Source organism: Engraulis encrasicolus, chromosome 4 (genome assembly GCF_034702125.1).
Source record: "Engraulis encrasicolus isolate BLACKSEA-1 chromosome 4, IST_EnEncr_1.0, whole genome shotgun sequence".
Classification (NCBI taxonomy): Eukaryota; Metazoa; Chordata; class Actinopteri; order Clupeiformes; family Engraulidae; genus Engraulis; species Engraulis encrasicolus.
This window is the reverse complement of record NC_085860.1, coordinates 17,767,041-17,779,540: the sequence shown is the minus strand read 5'-3', so window position 1 is coordinate 17,779,540 and position 12,500 is coordinate 17,767,041. Positions and strand designations below refer to the sequence as shown.

At 45.1% G+C, this 12,500-nt stretch overlaps 1 protein-coding gene across 1 annotated transcript in view; it reads right to left on the bottom strand.

Annotated features, from left to right (window-relative positions):
* Positions 1 to 12,500, bottom strand: part of zfpm1 (zinc finger protein, FOG family member 1) — a 157,641-nt gene that overhangs the window by 126,294 nt on the left and 18,847 nt on the right. The gene's annotated exons all lie outside the window — the stretch shown is intronic.

The window sequence follows — 12,500 nt, the reverse complement described above, 5'->3', positions numbered from 1 at the left end:
CTAGGGACAGTGCAAGAGCAGATTCCTTTTCTTATTTCTCTCTCTGCCTCTCTCTCTTTCTTTCTCTCTCAAAGAGAGGGGGTAAAAAAATGTATTCCCACTTCAAACACTCTCGCGAGCTCAACAGTCTTGAATGAGCAATGCTTCCACGTGTACTGCACTAACCTCGGTGTATGTGTGTGTGTCTATACCTAGTGTGTCTAGGTGTGTACACCAGACCCCCAACCCCAATACAAAGAGACAGTGACAATCCACCCACACACATACAGTACAGCACACAGACAGACAAGACACACGCACACAAAAAAAATACACACACACACAGACAAGACACACGAAAAACACACACAGACACAGAAAAACACAGCCCGAGGGCTGCCAACTCCCACCCCATCTTGGGCGCGGAGCGAAGAGAGCAGAGCTGAGCGGTGCGGTGCGGTGCCGAGGCGTGCGGAGGGGTGGGTGTAGTTTCTTAACATTCATCATGGCTGAACTCTGAAACTTTATCAGCGCACGGCGCGGCGCCACGGCCCCTGACTGGCTCTCTGTGTGCTCGCAGATAGAGGCGATAGCAGGCACTGATAGATTACAGCAGATTGGCTTACTGCTGGGGACACTGCTGCCTCTAATACCAATACTTAGACTGCAGAGATAGAGGGAGAGGGGAGAGAGGGAGAGATGGAGGGAGAGGGACAGAGAGGGGGAGAGGGGAGAGATGGAGTGAGAGAGAGAGAGGAGGAGAGGGGGGAGAGGGAGGGGAGAGATGGAGGGGGGAGAGAGAGAGAGAGAGAGAGAGAGAGAGAGAGAGAGAGAGAGAGAGAGAATGATGGAGGGAGAGAGTGATGGCGGGAGAGAGAGGGAGAGAGGGGTAGTAAGGGGAGATGGAAGGAGCGAGAGAGCAAGAGAGATGTGAAGATGGCTGGAGAGAGATAAAAAGGAGAGAGAGAGAGAGAGAGAGAGAGAGAGAGAGAGAGAGAGAGAGAGAGAGCGACAGAGAGAGCGACAGAGAGAGCGACAGAGAGAGAGAGAGAGAGAGGTAGAGAGAGAGAGAGAGTTGGAGAGAGAGGGAGGGAGAGCAGGGAGAGCCGGAAGATAAAAGGGGTAAATGAAGAAAATGTGTGTTGGAGATATAAATGATGTGTCTGTGTGTATGCATGTCTGGAGCACATGTATGTTCCTGCATGTGAACCTACAGTATGTATGTGTGTGAGAATGTGTGTTTCTGTTTTTTGTGAGGGGAAATGTGTGTGCGAGTGTAGTGTGTGTGAGTGCGTCAGTGTGTCAGCGTGTGAGCGTGTGAGTGAAAGAGAGAGAGAGAGAGAGAGAGAGAGAGAGAGAGAGAGAGAGAGAGAGAGAGAGAGAGAGAAGGAGTGCATTTCCGTGAGCATGTGTATTTCTGTTTGCCTGTGTTCGCAATTGACTGTTTGATCAAAAAAAGATTAGATATATTATCAGGAGGTTAAAAATTGCATGCACTTTTGAACTCCTATACATCAGCATTTTGTGGAGGAAGAGAAGGAGGTGTAGCCTACTTTCGCTATGAACTCTAACATGAAGCACCGGCCCTCAATGTGAATATCTCCGTGATCAACGATTGCCATTTTCTATACACAGTACAGACAAGCACCAGCTGAAAGTGATGACTGGTTATGGAAGACATTGTTGTCATACACATTGCTCTACATATAATACAAGCACCAGCTGTAATTCAAGTGAAATCATCTAGAGCAGTGGTTCCCAACCTATGGGTCGGGACCCAACTTATGGGTCGCCAAAGATCCACAGAGGGTCGCGGAGCCCTCTTGATTTTAAGGGGTTTAACTCTAAAAATATATAGCCCATGTTGAATAAATGACAAAGCATTTAACTAATATATGCATAGAAGCAACATATAACATTTGCTACATCAAACATTTTTTCTAGATTTGACCAATGACAAATTGAGGAATAAAATAACTAAAATGAGTTTTCGCAGGAAACAGAGGGCATCTTGTGACTCCCTCTCGTGCGGGCGCTCGCTCGGTTGGGTCACCAAAGCTTACAACAGTAAAAACATGGGTCCCTGAAGAAAAAGGTTGGGAACCACTGATCTAGAGTATGCACATGAAGTGATGACTGGTCATTGAATACATAAGACATGTCCCATTGTCATGCAGGGGGAAACACACACACAAAAAGATTCAGACAAATACAGAATGTCATAGTAATAATAATTGTAATTATTTTTTTTTTAAATCTGATGTAAATAACTGCTGGTTCCCCTGATGCAATATTTTGCAACATTACAATATAAAGTGATATTAATATATAATGTATTATTATATAAAAAATATAATGTATTATTAATATTAATATTGTAATAATAGAATAATGTCAATGCTTGCAATAAATGTTCACTTCACAGTATAAAAATATGTGTGAGGTCTTCGCAAAAAAAACACAAGCAATAAAAACAGCAGCGGCAACAACAACACATTAGTGATCTGCACGGCGATTAAATCCTCATATTTCACCAAAGTGCATTTTAACACCAATGTCGAGCCATCAATAAAGCGTTTAAAAATGTAGGCTACATCACGACTAAAATTAGCACGAGAGGAATAGAGAGAGGAAGCAGAAGATGAAGAGTTAATCAGAAAGAGTACTGTATAAGATTAGAGAGAGAGAGAGAGAGAGAGAGAGAGAGAGAGAGAGAGTGTGAGTGAGGGAGTGAGGGAGCGAGACAGAGAGAGAGTGTGACAGAGAGAGAGAGAGAGAGAGAGAGAGAAAGAAAGAGAGAGAGAAAGAAAGAGAGAGATAGAGAGAGAGAGAGAGAGATGATAAAGAGAGGAATAGATGGAGGAGGGGTGAGGAAAGGTTAATAGGCAGTTAAGGCTTTAGAATATTCCCCTTTTTAAATTCACGACTGCTGTTGACATCCTCTCCATGACGACCAAATTACAGAAGAAGAAGAAGAAGAAGAAGAAGAAGAAGAAGAAGAAGAAGAAGAAGAAGAAGAAGAAGAAGAAGAAGAAGAAGAAGAAGAAGAAGAAGAAGAAGAAGAAGAAGAAGAAGAAGAAGAAGAAGAAGAAGAAGAAGAAGAAGAAGAAGAAGAAGAAGAAGAAGAAGAAGAAGAAGAAGAAGAGAGAAAGGGATGAAAAGCATGGAAGGGAAGAGAAGAAGAAGAGAGAAAGAGATAGAGAGCAGTATTTAAAGGAGAAGAAGACAAAAACAGTCAAAGAAAGAGTGGATGGAAGAGAAAAGAAGGCCACATGAAGAGGGGATGAGGAGAGGAGGTGCAGAGACAAGAGAATACAGACGGAAGCAGAGAGAAAGATATTAGCAGAGAGAAAGATCACAGAAATATAGAAAATAAAGAAGCACACAGAAAGTAGGGAAAAGTTTAGGGAATAGTAATATAATGGACAAGAGAGATGGAAGATTTATACAGCATTGATTTGGGTGAAAACGAAAGAGAGCATGAGAGAGAGAGAGAGAGAGAAAGAGCAGGTTTTTTTGAGAGAGAGAGAGAGAGAGAGAGAGAGAGAGAGAGAGAGAGAGAGAGAGAGAGAGAGAGAGAGAGAGAGAGAGAGAGAGAGAGAGAGAGAGAGATGGTGAAGGAGGGAGCAGTGTTTAAAGAAAAGAGAAAGAAAGAGAAGATAGATAGATGGGGAACAGGAGCAGACAGGTGTGACAGAAAAGAGAAGAGAGAAGTGTAGAGAGGGAGAGGGAGGGGAAGAGAGGGTGTTTGAAGAGAGGGGGTTTTAACCCATATTGTCCTGGAGCGACATGTGCTGCATTCAGGTTCTTGAGATTTTAGCTGTTTTATTAAAAAAGTGGCTATGTCAGAGCTGAATGAACACATTCTAATGCAAAATGAGGGTCCTAGCTTTTAAATGCAACTTATTTCATGTTTTTACGTGCTTCGGAGGCTGAGATATTTAGCTTTTAATAGGCAGAGGGCACATTGTCCCACAAAGGGCTTAGGCAAAAATGGGTTAAGAGAGAGGAAGAGAGAGCTGGGACAGAACAGGTGGGGGAAAAGAGAGAGAGAGTATGTTTGAAGGGATAGCTGACATTCAGGTCTGTACATTCATCATCTCTCTCTTTCCCTTGCTCACTCATTTATTTTTCTTTTTTGCTTTTTTTCTATGCTTTTTGTTTGTCTGTTCCTCTCTCACACTCACTGACACACAAACCAACACACGCACACGCACGCACACACGCACACGCACACACGCACACACATTAGTACTTTTATTTGAATCTCACCAATGCCATAAAGGCAGCATTACAAATCCAAATAGTGATGGAGGCAAATTTCACAGCAGTCAGTGGGGACTGATCAGAACCATAGGGTCCTATGCAATACACTAGGTCAGAATGGCCTGGTTAATTTAAGTTGTTTAGGGGTAGACATAGCACCTCCTTCGCCATATTGCTAAACTACTAATTGTTGCAGAAATTGAGCAATATTTAGCACACACACGCACACACACACACACACACCTTCTTAAGAACTGGCAGACTAAAACCTCTCATAGCAGACTGGGCACAAATAACCATCTGTGGTATGCAGGTAAAACTGCAGAAAAAACCTTACATACCGTTATTTTAAAAGGTTGCTCATGAACACATACACACACACACACGCAAACACACAACCACGCACACGCATGCACACACACACACCTGCGCTCACGTACACACACATGCGTGCAAGCATGCGCACACGCACACACACACACACACACACACACACGCACATGCACACGCACACGCACTTAGCTATCCCGCGGCACTGCAGAGCACAGCAGAGTGATTTGAGGAAACATGAGCCTGCGTGCGGGTAGATGGAGATGGAGAGGGGGAGAGGGAGAGGGAGAGGCAGGAGATGAGGAGGCAGGACGCGGAGGCAGGACGCGGAGGCAGAGGCGGAGGCAGAGGCGGAGGCAGAGGCAGGTGACCTCGGCTAAAAGCAGGGTCAAGTGGGAAACACAAGGAGTCCACACATAGGAGACTACTGTCTACACCAGACACAGCACACCATCAAGATAGAGGAGAGAGAGAAGGGGGGAGAGAGAGAGATAGAGGAGAGAGGGAGAGAGAGATAGAGAGGTGGAGGGAGAGAGAGGGAGAGAGATATGGCAGGAAAGAGAGAAGGAGAGAGAGAAAGAGAGAAGGAGAGAGAGAAAGAGAGATGGATGGAATACAGCAGTCTACAAATAAGAGAGTACTGTCTTAGCTAGACACAGCACACCATCAAGATAGCGAGGGAGAGAGAGAGAGAGAGAGAGAGAGAGAGAGAGAAGGAGAGATAGAAAGAAAGAGGGATGGTGAGAGAGGAAAAAAGACTTCTAGCAAGAGAGAGAGGAAGAAAAAAGGATAGCGAGAGAGAGAGAAAGAGTGATGGCAAGTGAGAGAAAAAGAGATGGAGGCAAAAATAATAGAGAGGGACGTGGAGATAGACAGACCAAGAGAGGCCGAACACTCACACAAGTGAGTCAGAGCAAAAAGTAAAACGCAAGAGAGAGACAGAGATGGACAACACCAGACAAATGAACTGATAGGACAGGCGGAGGAAAAGACAAATAGAGACCAGTGAAAGAAAGACAGCAAGAGAGACAGTGGCCGTGTTCAAAAACGCACGGCACACTGGCAACACCATCTTTTAAAGAGAAAGAGAAAGGGGCGCAGAAGAACACACAAATCTTGAGCCACTGCGAGTTGAGAGGGATTTTTGTGCCATTTAGTCAGAGAAAACATCACCAATCGAATAATTGATCGAATGTGCCTAAAAAAAACGGTCGCAAACGTACCCGAAAGTTTTGCTACGTTGCTGCCAGCTGAGCGATTTGTTTAATCAGGAACACATAGAAACACATTGCAGCGTTTGATCATGCCCACACGGACATGAACACAGGAATGCTCCATGCCATGCTCCAACTCCGATAAGGTGTGGCTCATCTCATGCTCAAGTGGTCTTCTGAACACATGTAGAGAGAGAAGAGGACGAGGAAGGACAGAAGAGACCTCACTCAAACCAAAGACATCCACGGTTCCTCTGCACCTCCCTCCCTCTCTCTCTGTCTGTCTGTCTGTGTTTTGTTTTTCTATTTTAACGTAACTGGATTATCTTGAAATAATAATTCATTTGTCTTCTGACGGGCTGTTATCTTATCTTGTCATAACGGCGTGCACTAAATAAGCATGCAAGAGAAACAGGTAGTAAAAGGAGAGGGAGGGAGAGGGAGAGAGAGAGAGAGAGAGAGAGAGAGAGAGAGAGAGAGAGAGAGAGAGAGAGAGAGAGAGAGAGAGAGAGGACCTATGTCTCTCCAAGGAAAAAGCCCAACAGAAGGGATCCTCTTCTCCACCCCGCAGATAACAGCCCCAAGGTTTTACCCCCAGCGCTACACTACAGTACACTACAATACACTCCTACTGTGATCTCAGGGTGGAGAGAGATGACAGGACTGCGGGGGAGGGAGAAAGAGAGAGAGAGAGGGTGGGGGGGGGAGAATAAATGCTAAGAAAGAAAAAAGAGTGTGAGTGACAGAATAGGACAGTGTGTGTGTGTGTGTGCGCGCGTGTGTGTGTGTGTGTGTGTGTGTGTGTGTGTGTGTGTGTGTGTGTGTGTGTGTGTGTGTGTGTGTGTGTGTGTGTGTGTGTGTGTGTGTGTGTGTGTGCTTATGCGTGTGTGTATATGTGTGTGTGTGTATGCGTGTGTGTGTGTGTGTGTATGCGTGTGTGTGTGTGTGGGGGGGGGACTGATAACAAGAGAAAGGGAGAGAGGAAGAGAGCAAAGTGATAGTAGAAGAAAGGCATAAAGACACGGACAAAAAGAACAAGAGAGAGAGAGAGAGAAAGAGAGAGAGAGAGAGAGAGGGAGAGAGAGAGAAACAAAGAGAGAAAAAAGAGCTGAGCGAGTCTGTCTTGCCACTGAACTAGGCCAGCTGCAATTAGCCTTTAGCATGCTAAGTAGGGTCAAGCAGACCGCTTCCTATCCCATTGTAGAGAGAGAGAGAGAGAGAGAGAGAGAGAGAGAGAGAGGGAGTGTGTGCTGGGTATAGAGAGACACAGAGAGAGAGACAGAGAGAGACAGACAGACAGAGAGAGAGAGAGAGAGAGTGTGTGTGTGTGAGAGAGACAGAGAGACAGAGAAATAGAAACAGACAGAGAGAGAGACAGACATAGAAAGACAGAGAGAGACAGAGAGAGAGAGAGAGAGAGAGAGAGAGAGAAAGGGAGAGTGGGGCCATGGCCCAGACCAGACACCAGCCGCCCACCCGCCCGTTAAGCCACCCGCCACTGGGCCAGACGCCACCCACCACACGGGCCCACTGATGAGTCGCCAGGGGCAACCGCATAAGACAGAGTGGAGGGGCGGAGCAGGTGGGGGACAGGGGGCGGGGCCAGTGACTTGTGTCAGACAGGGGTCACGCTTATCTGGAGCCGGCACACCAACCAGCAGCCTGACTCTACTGGGGGGGGCGGGGGCGGGGAGGCAGGCAGGTGGCGGCAACTTACAATGCCTACAATGGAGGAGGTGAAGGGGGGTGGGAGGGTTGAGAGAAGGAGAAAGAGACAGAAAGAGACAGAGAGGGGTGATGGGAGGGTTCACATACAAAGTCAGCATGAGAGCATTGAGAGAAAAGTGAAACTAGAAGAAGAAGAAGAAGAAGAAGAAGAAGAAGAAGAAGAAGAAGAAGAAGAAGAAGAAGAAGAAGAAGAAGAAGAAGAAGAAGAAGAAGAAGAAGAAGAAGAAGAAGAAGAGAAGAGAAGAGAAGAGAAGAGAAGAGAAGAGAAGAGAAGAGAAGAGAAGAGAAGAGAAGAGAAGAGAAGAGAAGAGAAGAGAAGAGAAGAGAAGAGAAGAGAAGAGAAGAGAAGAGAAGAGATCAACTACTTGTTGTAACTACTTGTTAAGATACACTGTAGAGGACAAAAGCGGAGGTGAGAGAAAAACACAAAAGAGTGTGAGTGTGCGCACACAACAAATTGTGTAATATGAATGTAAACCAAGCAAGACAGAAATGTGAAGCATTCTTAGCACTCTACGCTCCCCTACCCTACCCTACCCTACCCAAGCCTAGCCTCCATCCCCTCCCCTCCCCTCCATGCCCACCCACCACCTGCCCCCTCCTGTTGCCCTCCCCAGGATAAAATACTCCTGAAAAACAACCAGCCACAGGAAGGAAGAGAGAGAGAGAGAGAGAGAGAGAGAGAGAGAGAGAGAGAGAGAGAGAGAGAGGGAGAGAGAGAGAGGGAGAGAGAGAGAGAGAGAGAGAGAGAGAGAGGGAGAGAGAGAAAGCAGATAGAGGGAAAAGAACACCTCCACATATATTCTGCTTAATTTTTCCGCGTCAACATTTTATCAGCGGGCCCATGAATAATCCGGACGGTAATTTCTTCTTTCTCTTTTTTTTCTCCCTTTTTTGTTCCTGGCATTTTGGTAGGGCGAGATAAGGCATGAAAAACAACAGAAGGGCTCCGAGAGTGAAAAAGAGAGATAGATAACATTGATATCAACTCCCACACAACACAGTCATTCCCTTATCGAGGCTTTTTATCAGTTACGTTTTTTTTTTCCTTTTTCGTTTTTTTTTCTTTTCGTTTCTTTCGTTTCTTTCTTTCTTCCTTTTTCTCACTCTCTCTTTCTCCACTTCATTCTTTTGTGGCCTAACTGAAGCAAAATGGGGGTGACAGGCTGAGTGAAAAAGACAGAAAAACAGAGAGAGAGAGAGAGAGAGAGCAAGCGAGCGAGAGTGAGAGCGAGAGAGAAGGTGTGCTGCTTGCTACCCTTAAAAGTCTTCATTTTGGTATCAAATTAAGCTTATGTACACTTTCTGTCCTGAGTTTCCCTTAATAATTCATAAGGAGAGCTACAGTTAAAATAGATGCGGTTTGTGAGTGTGCATGTGTGTGGGCGTGTGCGTGTGCGTGTGCTTGAGTGCGCATGCGCGCGTGTATGCGTGCGTTTTAATACCATGAAGGAAAAGGAGAACAGGAGAGTTTAACGTGATTTAATACAGGACCACATACTGTATAACCTTTTAAATACACATTCATACCCAAAGCCAGCATGCAAAAGGAAACCAGAAAACAACATTTTTGAGGGCAGAGCAGAGGGAAGAAAAAGGCACACTTACACTTTGTAAATGAAAAAAACAGACAGAGACTTATCAATTCTGAGTCACAGGCTTACACACACACACGCATACACACACACACGCATACACACACACACAGGTAACAAACAAACTCAGCCTAATCTATCAAGGTCAGCAACTGTGGCCTGAACAACGGCACGTTGTCCTAGAGAAGCAGTACTCAGTACTCACATATGAGGACAGCGATGGAGACATAACATGCATACACATAAACACACACACGAGCGCGCGCGCGCGCACACACACGCACGCACGCACGCACGCACGCACGCACGCACGCACGCACGCACGCACGCACGCACGCACGCACGCACGCACGCACGCACGCACGCACGCACACACACACACACACACACACACACACACACACACACACACACACACACACACACACACACACACACACACACACACACACACACACACACAATTGTTTTGTTTTCATCTCTTTTAAGCTGTCTCATCAGAAAAAGTAAGTAGCATGGCCCATTTTAAACCTGCCCCCAAAAGTTTGAATATGGGTACTTCAATTGCAGATCAGATTCATACTAGGTGCGTGTGCGTGTGCTGGAACGTGTGCGTGTGCGTGAAGGTGCGCGCGCGCGCTCGTGTGTGTGACGCAGACGCAGACGCAGACACAGACGCACACACAGAGAAATGCTCTCATAAACATCCTCTGTAATGCACGAACGCATGCACGCACACACACACTCGCCCGCTGACAAGTTTGACCAAGCCCGGGACAAAATCATCTGAACTGGCCCCCTTTGTAATGTAAAGGGGTCCCACTTCCTGGACCCCATAGTCCCTGGGCCCAGACCAAGTGACCCCTTTGACACACCCCGCCCCCCACTCCCACACCCCACCCCTTTCAGCAGGCCTGCGCGTGCGCACGCACACACACACACACACACACACACACACTAACATTGGTTAAAAACCTACAAAACTGTTATTTTCCTTTAAAAACAAATGTCAATAAAAGAAGATGTGGTACATTATGTTTCATATTAGTCTTAGATGAGAAGAAACATTTTTGTTAAGATTTATGTAAAGGTTTATATGTCAAATTTCCTGCGGTGTGACTGTAAGATTAATGAAACAATATATAATAATATATATATAAATTAACCAACAACATTTTGAATAATGTATGAAGCATTTGGCATGATTGCATAAATCTTGACTTTAGATTAAGATATGTGAATGTGGAAAAAACTCAAGATAGTAATATTAACTACAAGTTCAATTTCGTAACACAAATTGCGTCCTGTGGGGTGACATGTATGTCAATGTTTGTGAATGGGCAGCTGCAAGGCCAACTACAAGGGTCTTAAAGACTGGCTCCTAACCAGTCAGTACCTCAGTTATTGGAGAGTGCTGTGGAAGTTTAAGGTGACTCTTAAGGGCTCTGCATACTTCACGTGCGCACTTTGTCGCGAGTGGCGCGAGAACCATTAATGACGTCATCACTTGCGACAGACTATTCATACTTCAAAAGCACCTTGCTCGCATTGTCGGAAGTGCCCTCTGCTGTTCATGAGAGAAACGGCAGTATTTTTCGCAACTCGCAGCGTGAGTTCTACTGATGTATAAAATAGAAAGCCTAACACGGCTGCTGTAGGGCTACTGAACGTCTGACTTGTGACTTACCACATTGAAACATATATTTTTTGTTGTAGCCTACATTGCCAGATCATTCCAAGACCATGTGAGAGCATTGTTCTGGCGGCAGAATTTATAAATAGATCGCCGAACACAACGTGCTTCTGAACAAAGTAAACAATTGTTTCACTGAACAACATTTAAGAGAGAAGATAAAATAACTCTCTATGACATTTTATTATCCTCAAAATGATGCAGGATCCATTCTGTAGTAGCCTACAGTAGTTGTAGCCTCTCTTCGCAACTCCTGCTTTGTCTGCCTACCTGCATGGTCGCTGGTGGCGCACGACAAGTTAGAAAAATCCTCGTGTGCACGACGTTGCGACACGCGCCGAATTTTGAGCTTACGACGGGGGGCGTGTCGAAATTTTAGGTCACGTGACGGCGCGCGCCATCGTCGTGAGTGAAGTATGAAGGAGACTAGCGCCACTCACGACAAGTATGAATCCCCCTTTAACCTCTTAATATGTCTTCATATTGCAATCTTTCTGTCACGCAATGCTTAGGTTCATTTTATGGTGTCCTGTGGTGTGACTGCTCTTATAGGAGGAAAAAAAAGTGTTTTTATTAATGAAAACACATATTAAGATTAAACACAATATCATCATCAAGTTAGCATGAGCTCAGATGTCAGTCATGTATACAAAAGGATTAAAATGGCCATAATGCAGTGAATTCCCTGTGGTGTGACTCCATTTTCCTGCGGTGTGACATGCCTATGCTATGTGCTGATGCAGGACACATTTTCCCAAAAATGGCAAAAATAAGGTGAAATTCCACAGACCACTAAGTGCTTTATTTTTTTCTATTTTTTTCCAATTTTTATCCATCATTTTTTTCAGGAATTTGAAAAACTTTTTTTTTTTTTTTTGCGTTACGCCCTTAAACGTCAACCACCCATACACACACACACAGACACACAAATGCAGACCCAAACATACAGTGCACATCTAAACACAATCACATACACAAACAGGCAGCACCACAACATTCAAGAGAAAACAATAGCTTCAGCATTGACTTGTCAATACCTCAGCGCTTTATGAAGCTTACGCCAACACAATACTCACAACAACACCAAACGCAAAAACTCACTTTGCCAGTCAACACATTCGATACACACAAACTTTCCCCAAACAAAATGTAGACGCATCATTCTTATGCAGGCCCTTACTGTATACTAAGACAGACATCACCAGACCAGCACCAGACCCAACATGATGGGAACAGACACATCTCCTCAGGTCAAGGCCCAGTTACAATTGAAGCAGGGCCGGCACTATGGGCATAGGCCGACAAGGCGGTCGCCTAGGGCATCAAATGTCTTGGGGGCGCCAGAAATACCAAAAACTCCCACAAAATTAGAACCTCAGGGGAAATGAGACAATGAATTATTGTGAATTATCAATGAATGTTCATGGTCACTCAGAATATTTGTAGGTATTAGATCAGATGTGCTCGATCAGATGTATGTGATGTATGTGATGTTTACAGATGCCAATTTCTAAATGCACAAAAAAGGAAAAGGAAAAAGGGAGTGCTCGCCTAGGGCACCAAATTGACTAGAACCGGCCCTGAATAGAAGCCACATACAGTCCTTACTCTACAGCATAGCAGTTGTGTCTACTGAACAGTTGCTGATAATTTAATCTCCATTTGGTTATCTGTCCAAAGACCACAAAAGCATAG